We start from the raw sequence: 10,384 nt of genomic DNA on the forward strand, positions 1-10,384 counted from the left end.
TATTTTAGACTTGTGTAAAATCCTGCTAGATCTGTATGAAGTTTGGTGTATTGTTTTTCCCCAAGTTTCTGCAAAAGTTGTGAACATTACGGAAGCTGATAGGGTTCAAACCATGTGCCAAACAAAACTGAGGGGATGTCTTCCTGAACACATTGAAGAATTTTCCAGCAATTCTGGTAAAGTATTTCAGACATGTAGACAATTTAGCAAGATTTGTATGAAATTTGCTGTGTTGGACCACCCTACATTGCTGCTTTGGCTGAAACTGAAAAGGTTTCAACTGTGAGCCAATTAAAGGGAAGTTGGGCTTCACATGGCTAACTCTTAGAGGTATTTTACTTTTCAGGTAAGAATTAATCACTTGGTTATACTATATGTGTGGAATTATTCCCTTTCACATTGACTGAACAGAGGCGTTGACTGAACAGAGGCGTGTAAAACCTGTCTGGCACATCTCTGTATTAAGCAGACATTCCCTAACCGGGAATCGAACCCCGGCCGCAGCGGTGAAAGCGCTGAATCCTAGCCACTAGACCATTAGGGATGCAACAGAGCAATGGCTGAGAACAGAAAATTGATCAGTTCTACAGGAAAACATGAAGAACTTCTCGAGCAATTCCAGTCAAATAATTCAAACCAGGGGAAATTTTGCAGGACTTGTAGAACATTTTTTGTATTGTGGTGCCAAAAGGAAGTGCTTCAGTGGTGAGCGGTAGCATTTAAGCCAGAGCCGATCAGGTTCGAACCAAGAGGCAGTCCAAAGAAACTGGCACTATTGTGGCTTCCTTTTCAGAAGAATTTGAATTTTCACTGAAGCGTAGTAGAATTGGGACGGAGAGGGCGTACACAAGGACATCAGCGTATTTAAAACCACATTCCCTGACCGGGAATCGAACCCGGGCCGCGGCGGTGAGAGCGCCGAATCCTAGCCACTAGACCATCAGGGAGGCACAGTAGGGCACATGGTGGACTCAATAGTGAATCAAGTCATCCTGCAACCATGAGCAATTTTGTTCCCAGCAATTCTGGTAAACGTTTTAAGACGAGTGGACATTTCTGTGCCTGTTGTGGTGGGGATTCTTTAGTGCTTTGGCTGGAGCTGATCACGTGACAACTCTATGCTTGGGTTTCATGTAGCTTGCTTGTTGCAGGTTTTGGACATATTTCAGGAAGCAAATCAATTTTCTTTGTGTGAAGGGTTAGTTCTTTTCAATGTGACTGGGACATACGACTGTCAAGTAGTGAATAAAGCTGCGAGGAAAGTCTGAGGAATCCCATTGGAGTTCACAGAGCACATCACTGTATTAAAAGCTCATTCCCTGACCGGGAATCGAACCCGGGCCGTGGCGGTGAGAGCGCCGAATCCTAGCCACTAGACCATCAAGGACCCGCTGGAATGCAGTTGGTGGACACAAAAAGTCAATCAAGTCATCCTGAAAACATGAACCATTTTTCCAGCAATTGTGGTGCAGTATTTTAGACTTGTGTAAAATCCTGCTAGATCTGTATGAAGTTTGGTGTATTGTTTTTCCCCAAGTTTCTGCAAAAGTTGTGAACATTACGGAAGCTGATAGGGTTCAAACCATGTGCCAAACAAAACTGAGGGGATGTCTTCCTGAACACATTGAAGAATTTTCCAGCAATTCTGGTAAAGTATTTCAGACATGTAGACAATTTAGCAAGATTTGTATGAAATTTGCTGTGTTGGACCACCCTACATTGCTGCTTTGGCTGAAGCTGAAAAGGTTTCAACTGTGAGCCAATTAAAGGGAAGTTGGGCTTCACATGGCTAACTCTTAGAGGTATTTTACTTTTCAGGTAAGAATTAATCACTTGGTTATACTATATGTGTGGAATTATTCCCTTTCACATTGACTGGGTCACACGAGAATGAGGAACTGAACAGAGGCGTGTAAAACCTGTTGGGAGTTGGAGAGCACATCTCTGTATTAAGCAGACATTCCCTAACCGGGAATGGAACCCCGGCCACAGCGGTGGTGAAGGTGCTGAATCCTAGCCACTAGACCATTAGGGATGCAACAGAGCAATGGCTGAGAACAGAAAAGTGATCAGTTCTACAGGAAAACATGAAACACTTCTCGAGCAATTCCAGTCAAATAATTCAAACCAGGGGAAATTTTGCAGGACTTGTAGAACATTTTTTGTATTGTGGTGCCAAAAGGAAGTGCTTCAGTGGTGAGCGGTAGCATTTAAGCCAGAGCCGATCAGGTTTGAACCAAGAGGCAGTCCAAAGAAACTGGCACTATTGTATGAAGGACAAAAAATGACATAAGCATAAATAAATAAATAAATAAATAAATGATCAAATAAATGCATAAATACCAAATAAATACATACGAAAATAACAAAACAAATTTTGGTAAAGAAAAGGGCTATTATATATTAATTAATCAATTTACTTATGTATTTCTTCATTTATTTATTTTTTTCTACATTTCCACATCTATTTATTTATGTATTTCTACATTTCTACATTTATTTATTTATTTATTCCCACATTTATTTATCAATGTATTTCTGTGTCCATGTCCTACGAGGAAAAGTAAATATGCAAATTGAGTGGGTGGACCTAACGTCACTCTGATGCAGGATTGGTCAGCTGGGAAAACCAGACCGTAGCAATCGATTCCTATCAACTCTAATCTTGGTAACATAATTGCTACTCCTGCAATGGCTTTGTCTGGGAGGCCGCTGCCAGATCTGCTGCGGGATTTAGCTAACCAGCTTGAAAACAGTAAGTTACACTTGTGCAGATCGATCATTTAACAAGTGCGACCACAAAAGTGGTTATGTAACAAAAAAAAACAAAGGCTACTGTACTAACTTAAACTGAATTCACCGACCATGTTGTTATTTTTTTCTGCAGCACCGGCTGCTGTATACGCGGCAAACTCACGTCAGCCGTCAAATTCACCTTCACCATCACACACACCCGCACACCCAGTTGACGGTGGGTTTCCGCAATTAACATTTTGTGATGCGAAATAAGAGACTGTACGGATTAAAAAATTAAGAATGTGTGTCAGTTCGGTTGTGTAGACTAATATGTAATTCAGTCGGTTATGATGGGTTTCTTCAGTTGCGCTGTGCAGTTATTAGTGCAGTTATTATTATGTCCTAAAATGCCTGTTGTCTTTACTTTATCCTAGCCGAGGTTTCAAGACTGTTTGGCCCGTACAGACAGGGAGGGAGAAGGTTGACAGATCGGAGATCCCTTGCTGTGCCCGCACAACTTTATTCTTACACTCATAACTTCTGCTGTCTTAACGATAAAAATGTGGAGCTATTCCCCAATCAATTTGCCAAACAGAGGCTTGCTGCTGCAGGATTGGGGGATAAACGTCTTACATTTCAAGGTTTGTATAGAATCATAATCACAATTTAGACCCTTTTTTGGAGGATGTCTGCTGTATGTGAATTTATGATTAAAATAAGACTCCCCTTCAGTATTATTTTATTATAATACACTATTATAATATTAAGTACTTTTTAAGTTTTTTTTTAAGTTAGTAATTGCCTTTGTTATACATATCATCTGTCTTCTCTTCTCAGGCAGTCAGACAAATTCAAATGAGTTCAGTGACTTCCTCTTAGCAGCATTTCCAAAACTCAGAGAGGGCGGGGGATTTGAACTGCTTAAAATTTCTGGAGCAACACGAAGTCGCCAACTGGTCATCATCCCCTGTCCCAATGACGGCTACCATGTCCGACATCTTAAAGATGCACAAACCCAGATTGGTCATGCTACCATTTTCATTCGACCTCTTCAAAGAAATCTGAATGTGGAGCCTGTATGTTTCTCATTTTAAAACTGCTCTTGCAGATTATGAATGTCAGTTACATCATTATTTTTTGTGTGTAATTTTATTCTGATCTCCTCTACAGGTATGTCAACCAGGATGCAGTAGGGAGCTGGTTGGACCACCTCAGAAATGTGTCAGATGTGGAGAAGAATTCCCTTTTTCAAGTATTAAGGCTCATAGTGATGACTGCATGAGGTATTGCTCTACATAGTTAATGTATCATATTTGTATAATCATATATCAAGAAAGGGGGTATTCAGCAGGGCACCTCCAGCCAGCAGTTGTAGAGTGTCTTGATAGTGACTGTGTGTATGTGTACCTTGCAGTGCGATATGTATTCAAAAACAAAGAGTGCAAACATTGTGACATACAGCATCTTTTGATTGAAAGTATGGGCCCAAATAGTCCTCTTTTTATTTAAAAAAAAGTCACTTTGTAAAAGCCAAAATGGGGATTTCTGCATGTCCTGGATATTTTCTAAGAACTGTAACTAACTGTTGAATTTAAATTTCTTTTCAACTCGTGTTACTACATTGCAGTCTTTTTGGAATTGTATCTTGCAATATGACCAAAACACTAACAAAAATCACCTCTATATATCTAAGACAATAACAGAGCAGTGTTGAGGGGCATATGGAGGTTGCCACAGAAAGTCCACGCACTCCCCAACATGAAGGTAGATTTGTGAGCTCGTTGACAAGACAACAGGAGAGTCAAACAGTGAGGGCCAGCAACATGGACAACTCAGTGCCCCATCAGGGAAATATGCCTACAGCTCAGATTATTGATTTAGATCCCTTTGAGGAGAGAGGCTTTTCTGGTGTGTTACATGAAATCTGCACATTACTGTATATATTATATATGGATATATATAATATATGGATTAAATAATATTTTTTTATATTTCCTTTTTTTTTTTTTTTTACTGTTATAGATTGGAAAATTGAGCCAGATCCTGCCGAAGCAGCAAATAAGTTCAAAGAAGAGATTTTAAATCAGTATGCGACCGGAAAACCACTTAGTCTTGTCATGGATCTTGGAGACAGTGCAGAAGACAGGGAAAGGGCAATCCTTGCTTTTTATAAAATGGCTCATGTTGAGTGGGCTTCCCCTTTGACATGCACACTGAAGGGTAAATGTGTTACACACCAATACAAACAAAAAACACTAAAAATAAAAAATGTTTTACCTTTTTATGTTTATTTATTTAATCTATACTTCTACAGGGAATAGAAATGTAATGTTACATCTAATCACAAGGAAAGTAACAGAGGTGGACAAACACATTAAATGACAGATATTAGATAGCAATGTGCAGGCTCAGTTAAAGCAGTAGAGAATAATTATTTGGAATTTTCTGTAAGTTATGGAGCAGTAGAGGTATTTAGATCTGTATTTGTCATCCCAAATTATCACATACGATTTCTAAACAGCAAATGATATTTTCATTACTATGTTTTTTTCTACTGATTTACACATTGTGTGTTTTCTTCTTTAGGGGATCCAGCAACTGGTGATGGTGTAACTCGCCATTTCTTTGCAACAACCATGTCCAAACTTCAGTATGGTTTTGACATCAAATTTAGTAAGTAAAAAATATTATTTTTATTCTATTTATTTCACTGATGTTTTATGATGCATTGTGACTGAGCTTGTTTATCAGCCATCGGGTTCTTTGTTTGGTCTCTGCCAGTCCCACTCTGAAAAAAAATCTGTCCCCAGACAAGTACAATAATCCTGCCTGATTGCTGCATGTGCATGTTTGTGAATATATCTGCTTTTATATCTGCTAATTGATGGAATGAACGTTACAAATGCTGTATGACAGCAGAATATCTATTTCCTTTACATTACCTAATATATGGTTTGACTGTTTTCTTTTATTTTAAGCGCCAGGGGGAACACTTCTGTTTGAGGGTGAGAAAGATCATTTGATTCCCTCCACTTCCCATTTCCTTCTGGAGAGCGACTTCTTTGTTGTTGCTGGCCGAATGATAGGTCATTCATTTCTACATGGCGGGCCAAGCCTTGGGGGACTGAGCCCAGCAATCCTGCATGTGCTCTTTGGTGGATCCCCAGAAGAAGCCACCATAGATATAAAGGACTGTGCTGACCTTGATATCCGTGAGACAATCAAGATGGTATGATCACTTTTTTCAAAAAAATTTTACCAAGCATAAGTAGGGGTAAAACAGTAAACAGTATGACATTGGAACGAAATTGTAACTGAGTATTTTTACATAATACTATTTCAATACTATTTATTCAGCAGATCAACGTAGATAATTCTGCAATCAAATCATGTTCTACTTTGCACCACCTGGGAGTGCTTGAATAAATCACTCAGTTATAGTGACAGATGCCATTTTGTAAAATGTTATTTGAGCAAACATGGTTTTAACAAATTACATATTATAAGAGAAACCATTTGTACTGAAGCGTAATGCATTCACTTGAGAAAAAAATATTAGTTTTTCTAAATTCGCAAGATTTCTGAAGAGATTGTTTTATAGATTTAAGTATTTTCATGAAAATAACACATCTCCTTAATTCAGAAAAACGTGACAAATATTTTTTTCTCAAGTGGATGCATCACGCTTCTGTACAGATGGCTTTGTTTTTGCTTGAGTAATACAAAAACTGATAATTACATTTTTCATGTGATTTGAAACAAATGTTTTCTGACTCAATTCATTAATAACTTCAGTTTAGAAATAAAAATAACCTTTTCATATATTAATGTTTGAAAACAAAGTGTTCTTGAGATATCAATTATAATTTCTAATTTTCATTATAAGCTGGATGGGTACAGCAGAATTATCAGCTGATGTAAAGGACACCATCAATGAGCTGGCAATGTCCTGGGATTTGCCTCTAGTCACATCTGAGAACAGGAGATGGCTGCTGGACAAACTGCTCATCCATGCTGTGAGTATACTGTACTAAACAGATCATTGAAATCCCACTGGACAGAGATGGAGTTTTGACTGAATTTTCCACATTTCCGCCATTTGGCTTTTTTCCCCCTGTGAGATACACAAATAAACATTGATGGGTTTGTCGTAAGAGCTTCGAGTTGAGGAGAAGTAAGGCTGCTTGGCTTTTCTGTTGTGATGCATATGTTTTACAGGTCCTTCAAAGGACTTCCAGACAAGTCAAACAGTTACGACGGGGGTTAAAGGAGACACTGATTTGGCCTTTGCTAACAGAGAGGAAAGACACAATTCCCCTTCTCTTTCCAGGGACATCTGATATGCAGTGCACACCACAGGTAAATGCTCAAAGTCAAAAACACTCCAACTAGCCCCAGGAAGTTAGTCTTATTTTCTACTTTCAGGAAGCCACTGGTTTCAGTACATTTCAGTTAATTATATAAGTTGCTTGACTGAAAAATAATCATGACAATTTTGCTGATCAGCTGATCATAAAATCATTCATAAATAAATAAAATCATTCTTCAATTTTTTTAAAGACAAAAAATGCAGTATATGTCAGCTTTTAAAAATGTGATAGATTGTTAGTTCAACTAAAAAAGATTTTTAAAGACTTTAATTTCGACTATACTTTAACTGTAACTTTTAAAATTGTTTCTGACATTTCACAGACAAATTAAGATTAGAGCTTTAAAAATATTTATTAGATTATTGTTTAATGAAACTTATTGTTAGTTACAACCCTATACTTGGGAGAGACCTGAACCCTGCTGCAGATACAGATGCAGTCAGCAATGTGTCACTTTTCCACTCAGCTTAATTTACAGTATCATTGCATGGGCAAGGATTACTGATCAGGATTGTGGTCTTGAAGTATATGCAGGTTAATTTAGATTGAAATGAACAGACATCATTGGCTACCTGTAAGGAAGGGAAATTAATCCAAAATCCTTATAATAATTTATATTTATTATAAGCTTTTATCAGTGTGTCAACTATGTCTTATATTTATCTGTATGGCATTTTTATTGTACTTTCTTGGCTGTTTGAAAAAGCAGGTGATAAATGATTAAAAATTATTTTGTCAGATGGTCTTGGAAAAGATAAACTGGCCTTCACAGGACCAAGAGGAAGAGAGTGATGTATCTTTGGAAGATGCATGTAGGATCACAGGATACCTTTGCACGTTCATTGAGAATGGTAAGTAGATGTGTAATTAATGTAAGAGTCCTCCCAGGTTGTTTAACTGGAGGTCTGTTTTATATTGTACTGATTTTACAAATTAATAACATAAACATGTACTTTCTTCTCTCCTGTGGTAGCCTCTCCAAACCTACTTGGGAAACTTGTGCGGTTTTGGGTGGGCTGGGATGTACTTCCCAGACAGTTGGTTGTTGAAGTGGTGGAGAGCAGCTTCCCAGGGTCATCCACCTGCTTTCATCTCCTTAAACTCCCAGCACATTGCAAAGACTATAATATCTTCGAAAGAGACATCCTTGCTGCTATCTGGAGTGTTGATACTGGTTTTGGATTGGTCTAAGGAGTGTGCATGTGTTACTGTCCCCCAGTTCAGCATATCATAACTGTAGAAAATGTTTTGCCTTTGGCTTTTTAAAAACTATTATCGTTCCTGGGGAAAAAATGCAACTAGTTCAGTTAAAAATAATTTGAGTGAGACCAAAAGTAGCACCTAGTTCTTTCAGTGTGCAACCCTTGTCAAAAAAGGAAAAACCCAAGTGTAATTAATAACATTAATAATGGATGCATTCCATTTAGACAATAGTTCAGCACTCGGGTTCTGCGCCTGCTGGGTCACTGTTATTTCTTATTGGGACAACTGATGAAATGCAGCCAATGTTAGCATTATCATGTATACCTGTACTTTTCCTGCATTGACTTTGAATTCAAAAGAACTCCATTGAAAAAGAGTCCATTGTTTAAAGTGAGACACCCTGAATTCTTGTTCTTTTATCTTCTTCTGAAAGAGGGTAGAAAAGCAGATTGTTGTGCTGCCTGATTCGCAGAATGTCTCTTTATTTACATTTCAGCTAAATGTTTTAGAACAAGAAATCTTTACAACAGGACAGTTATTTTTGTTTATGAATGTTAGATAACCATAAGAATTAAACATGTTTTAACCTTCTAGATGTTCGTGAGCATGTTGTACATTACAGAAGGTATTTTATATGAAGACTGTTGATAATAAAATACATAAAAACACTTGATGTCCTGCCCTTACCATTTGTCAAATGTAAATTTCATTATGTTTGTTATACAAGTACAAAAAATACAAATCTCATTTATAATCGTTAAATGTATAGCAAACTCACTACCCCTTGCTTCTCCATTTAGCTTGAACCTTGTGAATTTGGAATTTACTGGAGCATTTCTGACAACAGGCTCACAGTTTGTATGTAGACATCCAACACATCGGACAGAGGACCGTCAGGCTCTGGCAGACTTTCTACTTCCTGCTCAGTCAGCGAGCGCTGCAGTTCAACTTCAGGGACAACAACATCTGGATGTCAATGACCACATGGTCCAGGCCAGTCAACTCCATACTCTATGTCAACCTGTAATTACAGGAGATACGGTTACAGGGGCTGTTCTACCAGAATCAGTGATTGTATTCATTATCTCAAGACATGAAAGTCGTCCTCAAACTGTGTAACTGGTAACTTAATAAAACCTAGTTTTAAAATAACTGGTCGAACGTATCAAATTCTCATTTCAACATTGTAGAAACAATTTTAAAGCTCCATTTAGTTACTGGATATCAAGCTACTTTAGTAGTTTGGTCATTGACATAAGTGTGGCTGAGTGCCTTATTTCCTTTTACAATATTCAATTCATGACATGCATCACTTTATTCTCTAAAACCTATTTTCTGAGTATATTTTCAGTGCATTGAAATAATATGTTTTCTTTTATGTTTTGCAATCTCAAACCTCTATTTAAACTATTTAAAATGGTACATTATCGATAACTTCAAAACACTTCATCTTATGTTCTAAACATTTCAAATAAACCTATTTTAAAAATTAATTTTGAAATGTAAATACAAAACACAACCACAAAATAATGTGTTAGCCACTGTAGAAACTCAGGGTTACTTACTAAAGATTTTAGGACGAATAAATACTAGGAAATAATAAATATAGTTGGTTGTGCCACCTGACATTTACTAAAAGAATGTAAAAAAGTGAATTAAAACACTTTGAAATATTATTTAACAAATGAGACTTATGTAAACATTATTCTACAGATGCAGGCTGCAGAACAGGACTTTGGAGTGGTCTGTCCCTGCATTAACAATTGAAACAGTTGTATAATATTAGATAAGGTGGTTAGGATGTTGACTATTATGTAGGACAGTCATACAAAAAAATTCAAACCTGCATGGGGTCTTGCAGTGCTTCACGCTCATGGCGAGTCCACAGTTGAAGTGGGGACCGATTTCCCTCAGTGCTCAGCCGGAGGCAGTTCCAGCCATGCTGGAAAACCTCAAGGTGCTTCTGGATGTGAGGCAGAAAGCACCAGTGTAGAGCATATAAGTGAACTTCACTGTCAGGATTGAGAAAGCCCTCTCTCTCAAGGTTTGTGAAGATTGTGTAGAACAGATCAAGC

General features: G+C 37.7%; 3 non-coding genes across 3 annotated transcripts; all 3 read right to left on the reverse strand.

Moving 5' to 3' along the window:
• Window positions 1-472: 472 nt before the first annotated feature.
• On the reverse strand, window positions 473-544 carry trnae-uuc (transfer RNA glutamic acid (anticodon UUC)). Its single transcript has one exon. It is a non-coding gene; the product is annotated as a tRNA-Glu (tRNA).
• Window positions 545-875: 331 nt separating this feature from the next.
• trnae-cuc (transfer RNA glutamic acid (anticodon CUC)) lies at window positions 876-947 on the reverse strand. Its single transcript has one exon. It is a non-coding gene; the product is annotated as a tRNA-Glu (tRNA).
• Window positions 948-1,315: 368 nt separating this feature from the next.
• Window positions 1,316-1,387, reverse strand: trnae-cuc (transfer RNA glutamic acid (anticodon CUC)). Its single transcript has one exon. It is a non-coding gene; the product is annotated as a tRNA-Glu (tRNA).
• Window positions 1,388-10,384: the final 8,997 nt, after the last annotated feature.

Source organism: Semicossyphus pulcher, unplaced genomic scaffold, assembly GCF_022749685.1.
Source record: "Semicossyphus pulcher isolate SPU_LCO1_2020_fin unplaced genomic scaffold, fSemPul1.0.p SCAF_4, whole genome shotgun sequence".
Lineage (NCBI taxonomy): Eukaryota > Metazoa > Chordata > Actinopteri > Labriformes > Labridae > Semicossyphus > Semicossyphus pulcher.